Consider the following 16,204-nt stretch of genomic DNA (forward strand, 5'->3'; position numbering starts at 1 on the left):
CAGCTAGTCTCTCATGGGTTCTCCCTATTCCTGTTCATCTTCCGCAGAAATTGCAAACTGGGCCAAACAGGAGGTTAAAGGCGCTGACTCTCCAAGTGGGGAGAGTGGTAGTAAAGTATCTGCAATGTTGCACCCGAGTACCAGGTGACGAAAACTGTGATATATTTGAACACGTCTCCCGATCACACGATTGATGATACTCTGGGTTCCACATGCATGTTTTAGCTGAAGGAAGAATTCCTTAAACCTGGAGAGTTGAGACCCGTGGAATGGGTACCATGCAATATGACTTCACAGGGTCTTCATTTGCTCACCGAACCTCTCCAATCCTATCACTGCTGCGTTTATGCCCCTGTACACACGCTTGATTCTCTTTCGGAGACATAGCAATCCCTAGGTTTTAAGATACTTACTAGTAAGGTACATTCTTAGGCGTTTAATATGGGGTGTTGAGTCCATTTCGTTGAGCAAGGAGTAGCTCTTGTCTATTCCATATTTGGCTTAAGGAACTTTATCTGTGCTCATTTCAATCTCTGGTTTTATGCAGCACCGCAACTCACCTTTCCCCTTAAGCATGCATAAGTTGGTTTTCTAAATTTGAGACCCTGTTCTGTTTTGGAATTCAGTTCCTGTGTAGCCAAGTTTACATTCCGTGTATTAGTGATATCTTATGATGTTTCTTTTTCTTTGTGACTTATTTCAGTTAGAATCATTATACCTGAATCCACTCATTATGCTGCTACGGGCCTGATGACATAGATTTCATTGCTGAGTGATATTGCATTGTACGTAAGTATCACAACTTCTTTATCCATTTTTCACTTTCTGCGATATTGAACTTGTACGGTAAACGAGTTTCTTGTAAACAGAGCCATCGCAAACTTTGGGGTGGCTGTGTCTTTTTGATTTTAATTTCCCTAAACTATAAGACCATAAATGGAAGTGCCCTAGGCTCTGATGCTTTGTTTTTTAGATGTTTCAGGAAACACCATACACTTCTTCCAAGAGGCTGTTGGCAGGTTACATCCCGCCCATCAGCATAACAAGGCTCCCAGTTCTACATGGCCTGTCCTGCCATTTTGGATTTTACACGTTTTTCAGATGGCCGTTTTGAGCGGGGGGAAGTGAGACTTCATTGTAGTGCAGATTTCCTTTGCAAGCTTGCTTGGTTGGCGAAAAAGTGCGTATGCGTTTTTTCCTGAATATATTCAGGAAAAAATGCATACGCCCTTTTTGGCCAAGTGCCTCATTGTGGACGTTCTGCCTCTTTTCCTATTCTTGCAATGCAATTCCAGTCTACCTCCTGAAATCGGTTTCCTGCAATTCTGCCCCGCTTTCAAGTCCTCTTGGCAGCCTTACTTCAGTATATTTTTGGACGATAGCTGTCATTTATAACTTGCAGGTTTGTGAATTACAGTGCCCCTGAGCTCCTTTCTTCAACTCGCTTTCTTGTGGGCTGGCCGCAATACCGCAGGATGGCTTCTGGCCCTAATCTGGTTCGGGCATGGCAAGCTGAGCCTTTTGTTAATTCCTCTTCCTGGTGGGAAATGAGAGTTAAATTTGCCCGTCCAGACACCACCAGCTAGTCTCTCATGGGTTCTCCCTATTCCTGTTCATCTTCCGCAGAAATTGCAAACTGGGCCAAACAGGAGGTTAATGGCACTGACTCTCCAAGTGGGGAGAGTGGTAGTAAAGCATCTGGAATGTTGCACCCAAGTACCAGGGGAGGAAAACTGAGACATATTTGAACACGTCTCCCGATCACACGATTGATGATACTCTGGGTTCCACATGCATGTTTTAGCTGAAGGAAGAATTCCTTAAACCTGGAGAGTTGAGACCCGTGGAATGGGTACCATGCAATATGAATTCAAAGGGTCTTCATTTGCTCACCGAACCTCTCCAATCCTATCACTGCTGCGTTTATGCCCCTGTACACACGCTTGATTCTCTTTCGGAGACATAACAATCCCTAGGTTTTAAGATACTTACTAGTCAGGTACATTCTTAGGCGTTTAATATGGGGTGTTGAGTCCATTTCGTTGAGCAAGGAGTAGCTCTTGTCTATTCCATATTTGGCTTAAGGAACGTTATCTGAGCTCATTTCAATCTCTGGTTTTATGCAGCACCCCAACTCACCTTTCCCCTTAAGCAAGCATAAGTTGGTTTTCTAAATTTGAGACCCTGTTCTGTTTTGGAATTCAGTTCCTGTGTAGCCAAGTTTACATTCTGTGTATTAGTGATATCTTATGTTGTTTCTTTTTCTGTGTGACTTATTTCAGTTAGAATCATCGTACCTGAATCCACTCATTATGCTGCTACGGGCTTGATGACATAGATTTCATTGCTGAGTGATACTGCATTGTACGTAAGTACCACAAGTTCTTTATCCATTTTTCACTTTCTGTGATATTGAACTTGTACGGTAAACGAGGTTCTTGTAAACAGAGGCGTCCCAAACTTTGGGGTGGCTGTGTCTTTTTGATTTTAATTTCCCTAAGCTATAGGACCATAAGTGGAAGTGCCCTAGGCTCTGTTGCTTTGTTTTTTAGATGTTTCAGGAAACACCATACACTTCTGCTGAGTGGCTGTTGGCAATTTACATCCCGCCCATCAGCATAACAAGGCTCCCAGTTCTCCATGGCCTGTCCTGCCCTCTGGATTTTACACTTTTTTCAGATGGCCCTTGTGACCGGGGGGAAGTGAGACTTCATTGTAGTGCAGATTTCCTTTGCAAGCTTGCTTGGTTGGCCAAAAAGGGCGTATGCGTTTTTTCCTGAATATATTCAGGAAAAACTGCATAAGCACTTTTTGGCCAAGTGCATCATTGTGGACGTTCTGCCTCTTTTCCTATGCTTGAAATGCAATTCCAGTCTACCTCCTGAAATCGGTTTCCTGCAATTCTGCCCCGCTTTCAAGTCCTCTTGGCAGCGTTACTTCAGTATATTTTTGGACGATAGCTGTCATTTATAACTCTGCAGGTTTGTGAATTACAGTGCCCCTGAGCTCCTTTCTTCAACTCGCTTCCTTGTGAGCTGGCCGCAACACCGCAGGATGGCTTCAGGCCCTATTCTGGTTCCGGCACGGCACGCTGAGCCTTTGGTTAATTCCTCTTCCTGGTGGGAAATGAGAGTTAAATTTGCCCGTCCAGACACCTCCAGCTAGTCTCTCATTGGTTCTCCCTATTCCTGTTCATCTTCCGCAGAAATTGCAAACTGGGCCAAACAGGACGTTAAAGGCACTGACTCTCCAAGTCGGGAGAGTGTTAGTAAAGCGTCTGGAATGTTGCACCCGAGTACCAGGGGACGAAAACTGAGACATATTTGAACACGTCTCCCGATTATACGGTTGATCATACTCTGGGTTCCACATGCATGTTTTAGCTGAAGGAAGAATACCTTAAACCTGGAGAGTTGAGACCCGTGGAATGGGTACCATGCAATTTGACTTCAAAGGGTCTTCATTTGCTCACCGAACCTCTCCAATCCTATCACTGCTGCGTTTATGCCCCTGTACACACGCTTGATTCTCTTTTGCAGACATAGCAATCCATAGGTTTTAAGATACTTACTAGTCAGGTACATTCTTAGGCGTTTAATATGCGGTGTTGAGTCCATTTTGTTGAGCAAGGAGTAGCTCTTGTCTATTCCATATTTGGCTTAAGGAACTTTATCTGTGCTCATTTCAATCTCTGGTTTTATGCAGCACCCCAACTCACCTTTACCCTTAAGCAAGCATAAGTTGGTTTTCTAAATTTGAGACCCTGTTCTGTTCTGTAATTCAGTTCCTGTGTAGCCAAGTTTACATTCCGTGTATTACTGATATCTTATGATGTTTCTTTTTCTGTGTGACTTATTTCAGTTAGAATCATAATACCTGAATCCACTCATTGTTCTGCTAAGGGCCTGATGACATAGATTTCATTGCTGAGTGATATTGCTTTGTAAGTAAATACCACAAATTCTTTATCCATTTTTCACTTTCTGCGATGTTGAACATGTACTGTAAACGAGGTTCTTGTAAACAGAGGCGTCCCAAACTTTTGGGTGGCTGTGTCTTTTTGATTTTAATTTCCCTAAGCTATAGGACCATAAGTGGAAGTGCCCTAGGCTCTATTGCTTTGTTTTTTAGATGTTTCAGGAAACATCATACACTTCTCCCGAGTGTCTGTTGGCAATTTACATCCCGCCCATCAGCATAACAAGGCTCCCAGTTCTCCATGGCCTGTCCTGCCTTTCTGGATTTTACACTTTTCTCAGATGGCCCTTTTGACCGGGGGGAAGTGAGACTTCATTGTAGTGCAGATTTCCTTTACAAGTTTGCTTGGTTGGCCAAAAAGGGCGTATGCGTTTTTTCCTGAATATATTCAGGAAAAAACGCATACGCCCTTTTTGGCCAAGTGCATCATTGTGGACGTTCTCCCTCTTTTCCTATGCTTTCAATGCAATTCCAGTCTACCTCCTGAAATCGGTTTCCTGCAATTCTGCCCCCCTTTCAAGTCCTCTTGGCAGCCTTACTTCAGTATATTTTTGGATGATAGCTGTCATTTATAACTCTGCAGGTTTGTGAATTACAGTGCCCCTGAGCTCCTTTCTTCAACTCGCTTTCTTGTGAGCTGGCCGCAACACCGCAGGATGGCTTCAGGCCCTAATCTGGTTCCGGCACGGCACGCTGTGCCTTTGGTTAATTCCTCTTCCTGGTGGGAAATGAGAGTTAAATTTGCTCGTTCAGACACCTGCCGCTAGTCTCTCATTGGTTCTCCCTATTCCTGTTCATCTTCCGCAGAAATTGCAAACTGGGCCAAACAGGAGGTTAAAGGGACTGACTCTCCAAGTCGGGAGAGTGTTAGTAAAGCGTCTGGAATGTTGCACCCAAGTACCAGGGGATGAAAACTGAGACATATTTGAACACGTCTCCCGATCACACGGTTGATCATACTCTGGGTTCCACATGCATGTTTTAGCTGAAGGAAGAATACCTTAAACCTGGAGAGTTGAGACCCGTGGAATGGGTAGCATGCAATATGACTTCAAAGGGTCTTCATTTGCTCACCGAACCTCTCCAATCCTATCACTGCTGCATTTATGCCTCTGTACACACGCTTGATTCTCTTTTGGAGACATAGCAATCCATAGGTTTTAAGATACTTACTAGTCAGGTACATTCTTAGGCGTTTAATATGGTTGTTGAGTCCATTTCATTGAGCAAGGAGTAGCTCTTGTCTATTCCATATTTGGCTTAAGGAACTTTATCTGTGCTCATTTCAATCTCTGGTTTTATGCAGCACCCCAACTCACCTTTCCCCTTAAGCAAGCAAAGTTGCTTTTCTAATTTAGAGACCCTGTTCTGTTTTGGAATTCAGTTCCTGTGTAGCCAAGTTTACATTCCATGGATTAGTGATATCTTATAATGTTTCTTTTTCTGTGTGACTTATTTCAGTTAGAAACATCGTACCTGAATCCACTCATTATGCTGCTACGGGCCTTATGACATAGATTTCATTGCTGAGTGATACTGCATTGTACGTAAGTACCACAAGTTCTTTATCCATGTTTCACTTTCTGTGATATTGAACTTGTACGGTAAACGAGGTTCTTGTAAACAGCGCCATCCCAAACTTTGGGGTGGCTGTGTCTTTTTGATTTTAATTTCCCTAAGCTATAGGACCATAAGTGGAGGTGCCCTAGGCTCTGTTGCTTTGTTTTTTAGATGTTTCAGGAAACACCATACACTTCTACAGAGCGGCTGTTGGCAATTTACATCCCGCCCATCAGCATAACAAGGCTCCCAGTTCTCCATGGCCTGTCCTGCCTTTCTGGATTTTACACTTTTTTCAGATGGCCCTTTTGACCGGGGGGAAGTGAGACTTCATTGTAGTGCAGATTTCCTTTGCAAGCTTGCTTGGTTGGCCAAAAAGGGCGTATGCGTGTTTTCCTGACTATATTCAGGAGAAAACACATACGCCCTTTTTGGCCAAGTGCATCATTGTCGAGGTTCTGACTCTCTTCATATGTTTTCAATGCAATTCCAGTGTACCTCCTGAAATCGGTTTCCTGCAATTCTGCCTTGCTTTCAATGCCTCTTCATAGCCTTACCTCAATATATTTTTTGAAAATAGTTGGCCTTTATAACTCTGCAGGTTTTTGAATTGCAGTGGCCCTTAGCTCCATTTTTCAGCTCTTATTTTTGTGATCTTGCCTCATAACCACAGGATTCCTTGAAGCTCTATTCTTCTTCTGGGGCACCTTGCTGTGCCTTCGGTTTATTCTTCTTACTGATGTGAAATTAGAGTGACATGTGCCCATTGAAACCGCTACAGCTAGTTTCTCACTGGTTCCCCCTATTCCCATTCATCCTCCGCACTAACTGCAGACTGTGCGATACCAGAACTTAAAGGCATTGACTCTCCATGTGGGGATGTTGTTAGTAAAGTGGCTGGAATGTCGATCCGGAGCCCCAGGAGAGGAAAAATGAGGTGCGTTTTAGAAACCTTTCCCGATCATATGGTATACCAGTCGCTGGGTTTCCCAAGCATGGTTTAGCTGTAGGAAGATTCCCTTCAACCTGGAGTGTTGGGACCCTTGGAATGAGTAGCATGAAGTATTGCATTAAACTTTCGGCAGTTGCTCACCAAAGCTCACCAATCCTCTCAGCCCCAAGTGTCCAGCCTTATGTCTTATCCAGCTGTGGGTTTATATGTGGTCAATCCAGGTTGCATCACAGCCCCTGAGCGAATTTTGTAAGAATTTTTCTCTCTTTCATTGTTTCAGCGTTTTGTTTTTAAAATTTATTTCTATAATGGGGTTTAGCTCATTTTCACTGCTGTGTTTGTGCCGCTCTGCACACACTTGATTCCCTTATGGAGATATATCAATACATGGGTTTTAAGATTCTTATAACTCAGATATATTTCTCTGCGGTGTATAGGGTGTGTTGAGGCCAGTTCATTGAGCAAGGTGTAGATCTTGTCTAATACCTATTTGGTTTATTGAACGGTATCTGTGCTAATTTCAAACTCTGGTTTTATGCATCACCCCACCTCTCCTTTCCCCTTAAGCTGACATAAGTGTGTTTTCTAAATGTGAGACACTGTTCTGTTCTGTAATTCATTTCTTGTGCAGCCATATTTACCCTCCCTCTATAAGTGATATCTTATGATATGTTTCTTTTTCTGTTTGACTTATTTCAAGTAGTATTATCGGACCTAAATCCACTCTTTATCCTTCTACTAGCCTTATTACATTGATTTCATGGTGAAGAGATATTCCATTGTACATAAGTACCACATCTTCTTTATCCATTGTTCTCTTTCCTGGGATATTTAAGGTGTACTGAAGTTGAGGTTCTTGTAAACAGAGTAGCCCTAAACTGTGGTGTGCTTGTGTCTTGTTGATTTTTAGACTTCCCTAGATATACTCCCATGATTGGAAGTGTCCTATGCTCTGTAGCTCTGTTTTTTAGATGATTTAGGAACCACCATACACTTCTCCAGAGTGGCTCTTGGCAGTTCACACACTGCCCATCAGCGTATAAAGGCTCCCTGTTCTCCATGGCCTGTCCTGCATTTCTGGTTTTTACAATTTTTTAGGATGGCCCTTTTGACCGGTGGGAAATGAGACTTCTTTGTTGTGCACATTTGCATTGCTTGCTTGCTTCGTTGCCCATAAAGTGCGTATGCGTTTTGTCCTGGATATAATCAGGAAAAAACGCATACGCCCTTTTGGGCCAACTGCATCATTGTCGAAATTCTGCCGCTTTTCATGTGCGTTAAAGACGAGTCCCATCTATCTCTTGAAATCTGTTTCTTGCAATTCTGTCTTGCATTCAGATCCTCTTCTTTGCCTTACCTCAACATATTTTTGGACGTTAGTTTTCATTTATAACTCTGCAGGTTTGTGAATTGCAGTGACCCTGAGCTCCATTTCTTAAGTTGCTCTTTTGTGAGCTGGCCTCAAACCCGCAGGATTGCTTCAGGCCCTATTTTGGCTCCGGCGAGGCAGGCTGAGCCTTTCTTTAATTCTTATTCTTAATGGGAAATTAGAGTGATATGTGCCCGTCCAAACCCCTACAACTATTCTCTCATTGGTTCCCCCTCTTCCCGTTCATCCTCCTCACAATTTGCAAAATGTGTGAAACAGAAGTTTAAATGTGCTGATTCTCCAAGTGGGGAGATTCTAAGTAGCGTGGCTGGAATGGTGAACAGGAGCACCAGGAGAGGATAAATGAGGTGCATTTCAGACACATCTCCCGATCACATGGTGTACAGTCCTCTGGGTTTTCCATGCATGTTTTAGCTATAGGAAGATCCCTTGAACCTGCAGATTTGGGACCCATTGAATGGGTACCAGGTAGTATTACTTTAAAGGGTGTGCATTTCCTCACCCAACCTCACATTTCTCTTAGCGCAAACAGTTTCCAGCCTTATGTCTCATCCTGCTGTGGGTCTAGATGTGTTCAATCCATGTTGCATCACCGGCCCTGAGGAAAAGTTGTAAGAGGTTTTCTCTGTCTCTCTGTCGTTTATTTTTTTCAATTTATTACTATATTGGTTACAGCTGATTTTCAAAGCTCTGTTTCTTGCTGCTGTACATCCACTTGATTCACGTACAGAGAGACATCAATAAATTCTTTTTCAGATTCTTACCAGTCGTATATATTCTTTTCCGGTGACTTGAGTGTGCTGAGTGCAGTTCTTTTAGCTACCGTGTAGGCCTTGTTGATTATCAGTTTGGTATTTGGAATGGTATCTTTGCTAATTTCAACCTCCTGGATGATGCCTCACCCCTTCCCACCTTTCCCGTTTAGCAGCCTTATGCGTGTTTTCTACATATTTGACTATGTTTTTGTTTTGTAATTTATTTCATGTGTAGCCATTTTGGATTCCACCTTTAAGTGATATCTTATGATATGTGTCTTTTTCTTTTTGAATTCTGTCACTTAGAATGATCATACGTAACTCCTCCGGAGTTGTTACAACTGGCCATATTTCATTGATTTCCAGGCTGAATAATATTCCACTCTACCTAAGTACCACATCTCTATCCATTTTTTCCCTCCAGAGACATTTAAGTTATATCCTAGTCGAGGATCTTTTAAACAGAGAGGGGGTAAACATTGGGGTGCCTGTGTCCTCTCGATTTTTGTTTTTCCCAAGATATATGCCCATGAGTGCAAGTGCCCTATGCTCTGTAGCTCATTTTTTAGATGCTTTAGTAAACACAATACACTTCTCCAGAATGGCCGTTGGCAATATACATTTCCACTATAAGTCTCACAGGGCTCCCTCTTCTCCTTGCCCTGTCCTGCATTTCTGTTGTTTACGCTTTATGAGGATGGCTCTTCTGACTGATGCGAAGTGATATCTTTTGTAGTATTGACTTCCAGTGCCCACCTGTTTGGTTGGCTAAAAAAGTGTATGCCCTTTTCTTGAATATATACAGAAAAAAACGCATACACCCTTTTTGGCCAACTGCAATGTTGGCAATGTTCAGCTCCTTTTCTTGTGCTTAATGGCGAGTCCTTTCTACCTCCTCAAATCCCTTTCCTGCCATTCTCCCTTGCTTACAAGTCCTTTTCTCTGACTTTCCTCAAGACATTTTTCAGTGATGGATATTTTCAACTCTGCAGTTTTGTGAATTTTACTGCCCCTGAGTTCCATTGTTCAACTTGTGTTTATGGGAACTGGCCACAAAGCAGCGGGATTTCCTCAAGCCCTATACTGTTTCCATGGGCAACCCTAGCCTTTGGTCAATTCGTCTTCCTGATTGGAAATTAGAGTGACATGTGCCTGTCTGAACACCTAGGACTTGTCTCTCATTGTTCCTCATCCTTCCGCTTCATCCTCTGGACAAATTCCAAACTGTACGCAACAGGATGTTGACAGTGCTGACATCTCCAAGTGGGGAGACTGTTAGTAAAGACGCTGGAGGGGTGAACCCGAGCACCAGGAGATGAGGAGATGAGATGCCTTTTCCAAACTCTTCCCGATCAGACGGTATACCATCCTCTGGGTGTGACAGACATGTTTTAGCAGTAGAAAGAGTCCCATTCATGTAAGGAGAACACCAGGGCTTTTTCAAAATCAGTGTCTCCCCGAAACCCAAACTGGGGAATTTTTTAAGCTACGGCTACACATATGTTCATTAAGGGCCTTGGGAAGTAGGCAGAGTCCAAACTTTAGATGATTGAAGTCTTCAGGGTCAGAAGCACTCACCACCAGCTTCCCTTAGGTTACACTTTAACTGTCATTGATAGATGATGTCAATAAAAATATCTATTCTTTTTCAGATTATTTCCCCTTATAGGTTATTGCAAAATGTTGAGTGTAGTTCCCTGTGCTATACAGTAGTTCCTTGTTGATGACCTATTTTATACATAGCAGTGTGTATGTGTTAATTCCAAACTGTTAATTTATCCCTCCTCCCACCTTTCCCCTTTGGTAATAATAAATTATAAGATTTTATACTTCTCAGAAATGGGGGAGCTGAAAGAGAGGTATCATTTTCAATGGAAAAGCATTGAAAACAAGATTGAAGCTTTAACCAAGATTATTAGATGTACATCCTTGGAAAGAAATCACTTCGTTTCTCTAATATGGACCTGACAAATAAGACAAACCTTTTCACTGAACTTGCTTATAAAAAGTGATGGAAATATCAAATGGAAGTGTTAAAAACATCTTATTTTACCCGAGCCTTATACACTGTTCTATGTTAACTACAGTTTGGCTCACACATCTGTTCATTGAGGTTACAATAGTCTCAATTTCTGTTACTGATCCTCCAGAGTGGACCCCAACAAGTGTCCCCCTGCCCAGTGTCATTGGGGCCAACAGATCGAGACTGAGTTTGGTTCACAAGCAAAGGAAACTTTATATTTTGATCAGAGAATGGAGAGGTGAGAGCATGCACTACCCCGTGGGCTGTGGGCTGGGCTGCTGTGTAGAGATCCTGTCAGAGTCAGTGGGAGGGAGGGAGGGGGCGGAGCTCTCGAGGGCCGGGTTGGCTGTAGCTCAGGCTCTATATTGTGGAGTCTGCACTGGGCCCCAGGAGCTGAGGTGTCGACCCAGCCATTCTGCACTAGGAAATCTGGTCTGAAGTGCCGGGTGTGGAACCTCTGCATGCGGGACCCTAGGAGCACGTGAAATTAGACAAAGCACAAAGGATAAAAAAGGTTAGACTTGACTTTATTGCCCAGATTCTATTTTTATCTCCCAGGGATTTTTAATGGGCTTTGCTGGGGACAAACCCCTCCTCTGCTTTTTGTCCCGTTCCTCATTCTTGGAGTGCTGAGGGTGCAGACCCTTCTTCTGTAACTGCTGAGTGCTGAGTTGGGAGCCCTAATACCCGGGGGCGAGGGTCAGAGCTTCTCCCCAGCAGCCTCCCGGTGACGTTGATTGTCCCCAGGCCCCCTGCCTCCCTGCTCGTCCACCTGAGCACCAGCATTGGAAGTGTTATAGATTCTAATGACCTTTAAGGGTCCAGGAAAGAGATGTGCAGAGACGCTGTGGGGGCCGGTTTCACCCCGCCCCACATTTGTTCGGCCACCTTAGGCTGACCGTTTCTGCCAGCCTAGATGCTCTGACCAGTAGTCTGTGCTTTCTTCAATTAGGCCCCTGAATTAACGTACAAACAGCACCAGGTGTCAGAGCCCTGCCCGCTCAACTCCCAGACAGTCCAGGGTCAGTGGTGATCAAGGACCATGATGGCCACTGAGTCAACAGCCTTTTGAAGTAAACAGGAGTCCAGCCGGTCTTATTGGCCACCATCATCACGGGGTCTGTAGGCTTTTCTATGGTGACAGTGTGGTATACGGTTCCCCCGCCAAGATTATTAGCTCCCCTCTGGGTGCAGTAAGTCCTGCAAGCGGTAGTCTACTCTTTTGGGACACACTCTTGTTGTTTTATGAGAGAAACTCCAGGTCAAGTGATGTTCACATGAGGCGTCATGGTGCCCTGTTGCCCCTGGTTATCTCTCTGGATGTTGGAGTTGGAGGGCCTCCTCACTCGAGGTCGGTGTGCCCACGGAGCGAACCCTGAAACTTCAGGGCATGGTTGGTGGTTAGGATCACCACGTGGGGTCCTTTTCCCTTAGGAGGGAGGTGGCCTTTTGGGCTGCTGATTTCCAGGTTTTTAGATACCGCCAGTATCTTGGCCAGATGTGGCAGTGGGCCAAGCCCCTTGGTGACTGTAGTTTATCCTACCTGGATGGCATTCTTGCATTGTTCCATTTCAAGTGGTCCCAGTTTTTGCACTAATTCTCCAATGGCGATTCACCTTTCACCGGGAATGTAAAGGTCAAAGGGTTTAGCTAAATTAGGGAGTTCCAGGGCAAGGGTCTGAATTGACTGCTCTTTCCATTCTTGAAAGACCACTTCTGGATTCTATTCAAAAGGATCATCATCTTTTCCTTTCAGTGTTTCATATAGAGGCCCAGCTAGTAGACTGTAGTTAGGGATCCAGAAGCAGCAAACCCTGGCCTCCCCAGGAACCCCTAAGCTGTCTTCTAGTTTTAGAAAGGGGTAAGGCTGCAAATGGTTTCTTCCCTTTCCTGGGATGGGCTTCTCCGACCTTCTGTGAGAATGAAGCCCAGGCAGGTCACCACAGTCTGTGATATTTGAGCTTTTTCTTGGACAACTTCTATCCTTTATTGGCTTGGTAGTTCAGAGGCCTCCTTAGTAGGGCTGGCGATCAGAATGTCGTCTGCATATTGAAGGAGGGTTTCCTTTTCCAGAGGTAGAACTTTTAGGTCTTTAGCTAAGCTTTCCCCAAAGATGGTGTGGGAATTTTTGCACCCTTGGGGCCAGACGGCCCGGAAGTATTGTTTTAGTTGTATGTTGAGTCCTGCCACTCACAAGCCAAAATTTCTTGTGACTCTGGGACTAATGGAATACAAAAGAAGGCATCATTGAAGACTAATACAGAATACCATGTCCTGGTGGTTGGTAGAATGACCAGCAGGGTGTAGGAATTAGGAGCAACTGGAGGTATATCCTCGGTGGCTTCACTGACTGTCCTGACATCCTTTACCAGGTCCCCAGCAGCCCATGGGGCTCTCGTGGTCAGACCAATCCCAGAATATGGAGCTCACCTGGGCAGGTACCCCACCCCCACCCCAGCCCACGGGGCTCTCGTGGTCAGGCCCCTCCCAGGATACAGAGCTACCCTTGCAGGTACCGTGGCAGGGCTGGGCACACAGGAACTGTGCACATAGCCCTCATTGCAGAGCACCTCCAGCTCACCTGTCGCTCAGAGCTGACACAGAGCACCTCAGAGCAGGACTTGAACTAACAAACAGCAGCTGCGACAGGTCTGTGACCCTGGGCATCACTCCGTGAGGCCTCCCTCCACCTGGTCTTCCAGAGACTTCCACTGCACCCGGGGCACCAGGCCTCTGTCTCCAACCACCACCTACCCCTCCTCTCCCTGACTCCTGGGTTCCTCTCATTAGGAGAGGGTTTTCTTGAAGTTGTCTCCCACTCATGGGCCAGATAAAATGATTAGAAAACAAGCCAAAGCTGCAGCCCCTTGTCTATCCTGACTCTCAGGAGCCCACACCTGTTCCTTGGACCTGGCCGGTTCAGCAAGTTCCATTTTCTGCAACTGTGAGCCCCTGAGGGGTGATGATTGGCTGACCTGGGCAGCCTTACCAGTGCCGGCCAGCCCTCCCCAGGTGTGCCTGGGTTGAGATCAATATAAATACCACTCCAGGCAGCAAGAGCCCCTGCAGCCATGCCTGACACCATTTTCTCTGCCCTGTCAGCAGTCTCGGGGCTGGGCTGGTGGGAGGGAGTGAGAGGCCACGGCTTTGTGGGTGGCCCAGTGTGAGTGGGGCTCTGCTGGACTTTCTGCAGCAGTTGCCAGGCTGCCACCTGCTAAAGAAGAGGATGTGTCACCCATACCTGCTGCTGGAATTTCTCCCTGGGCAGAGGTGAGGAAGGAAAAAAGCAGTGGGGGCAGGGACAGGACGGGTATCTCAGGCAGGGAAATGGAAATCTTCCAGAAGAGCACCCAGGGCCAGGACCATCCTGGCTGGCCTGCAGGCACCAAGTCGGCCGGCATGCTGTCACTCGTGTGGCTCTATGGCCCTTCCTCTAGGCTTTCAAGTCCTTGTATATATTCAGGTGTTTTACCTGGGACGGGTGGGAATAGTTCAGCAGCAACTGGCCTGGGGCTCAGCTCACGTTTACTCACAGATGCCTCGGCACGGTGCCCCAGCTTTGCAATGAGGACGCTTGTTGCGTGGGGGCTGCTGGCTGAATGGGAGACGATTCCCCACCACTGACCAACTTCAGAATTGTTTACAACTGGAGCAAGTGCCCTGATACGGTTTTCCTCTGTGGAACTGGTGGGTTCTGTGTTTTTTTTCTCTTTTTCGTTTTTGGTTCAAGGTAGATTTTATTCCTCTTTTTTGTATTTACAGATATAAGCATGGAAATAATTTATTCATATAAATACATGTATGTGCAGGGAATAGTTGTTTTTTCTGTTTTATTTTTTAAATTTTATTTCTTTTTAATTTTGAATTTTATTTTATATTTTTATACAGCAGGTTCTTATTGGTTATCTATTTTATACATATAAATGTATACATGCCAATCCCAGTCTCTCAACTCCTCCCACCACCACCCCCCCAACAGCTTTCCCCCCTTGTTGTCCATACGTTTGTTGTCTACATCTGTTGCTCTATTTATGCCTTGCAAAATGGTTAATCTGTACAGTTTTTCTAGGTTCCACATATATGCATGAATATACAAGATTTGTTTTTCTCTTTCTGACTTACTTCACTCTGTATGACAGTCTCTAGATCCATCGACGTCTCTACAAATGACCCAATTTCATTCCTTTTCATGGCTTAGTAATATTCCATTTTATATATGTACCACAGCTTTATGCATTCGTCTGTCTGTGGGCATTTAGGTTGCTTCCATTACCTCGATATTGTAAATAGTGATGCAATGAACATTGCGGTGAATGACTCTTTTTGATTTATGGTTTTGTCTGGGTATATGTCCAGTACTGGGATTGCTGTATCATATGGTAATTCTATTGTTAGTTTCTTAAGAAATTCCATATTGTTCTCCATAATGACTGTATCAATTTATATTCCCAACAATAGTGGAAGAGGGTTCCTTTTCTCCACACACTTTCCAGCATTTTTTGTTTGTAGATTTTCTATGATGCCTATTCTACCAGGTGTGAGGTGATACCTCATTGTTGAATCCATTTCGTTGAGCAAGGGGTAGGTCTTGTCTATTCCATATTTGGCTTATGGAATGGTATCTGTGCTAATTTCAAACTCTGCTTTTATGCAGCACCCCAACTCACCTTCCCCCTTAAGCAGGCATAAGTTGGTTTTCTAAACTTGAGACCCTGTTCTGTTTTGTAATTCAGTTCATGTGTAGCCAAATTCACATTCCGTGTATTAGTGATACCTTATGATGTTTCTTTTTCTGTGTGACTTATTTCACTTAGAATCATCGTGCCTCAATCCACTCATTATGCTGGTACGGGCCTGGTGACATAGATTTCATTGCTGAGTGGTATTCTGTTGTACATGAGTACCGCAACTTCTTTATCCATTATTTGCTCTCTGGGATATTTAACTTGTGCCACAGAAGAGATTCCTGTAAAAAGAGCCGTACCAAATTTTGGGGTGGCTGTGTCTTTTTGATTTTAATTTCCCTAAGCTATAGGACCATAAGTGGAGGTGCCCTAGGCTCTGTTGCTTTGTGTTTTAGATGTTTCAGGAAACACCATACACTTCTCCACAGTGGCTGTTGGCAATTTACATCCCGCCCATCAGCATAACAAGGCTCCCAGTTCTCCATGGCCTGTCCTGCCTTTCTGGATTTTACACTTTTTTCAGATGGCCCTTTTGACCGGGGGGATGTGAGACTTCATTGTAGTGCAGATTTCCTTTGCAAGTTTGCTTCGTTGGCCAAAGATGGCATATGCGTTTTTTCCTGAACATATTCAGGAAAAAACGCATACGCCCTTTTTGGCCAAGTGCATCATTGTGGACGTTCTGCCTCTTTTCCTATGCTTTCAATGCAATTCCAGTCTACCTCCTGAAATCGGTTTCCTGCAATTCTGCCCCGCTTTCAAGTCCTCTTGGCAGCCTTACTTCAGTATATTTTTGGACGATAGCTGTCATTTATAACTCTGCAGGTTTGTGAATTACAGTGCCCCTGAGCTCCTTTCTTC

At 44.5% G+C, this 16,204-nt stretch overlaps 1 long non-coding RNA gene across 1 annotated transcript; it reads left to right on the plus strand.

Moving 5' to 3' along the window:
* Nucleotides 1-717: 717 nt before the first annotated feature.
* On the plus strand, nt 718-15,741 carry LOC137220950 (uncharacterized). The gene is made up of 4 exons (XR_010941854.1): nt 718-785; nt 10,786-10,896; nt 14,194-14,345; nt 15,473-15,741. It is a non-coding gene; the product is annotated as an uncharacterized lncRNA (long non-coding RNA).
* The last annotated feature ends 463 nt before the right edge of the window (nt 15,742-16,204 follow it).

This window comes from Pseudorca crassidens, chromosome 3, assembly GCF_039906515.1.
Source record: "Pseudorca crassidens isolate mPseCra1 chromosome 3, mPseCra1.hap1, whole genome shotgun sequence".
NCBI classification, from domain to species: Eukaryota; Metazoa; Chordata; class Mammalia; order Artiodactyla; family Delphinidae; genus Pseudorca; species Pseudorca crassidens.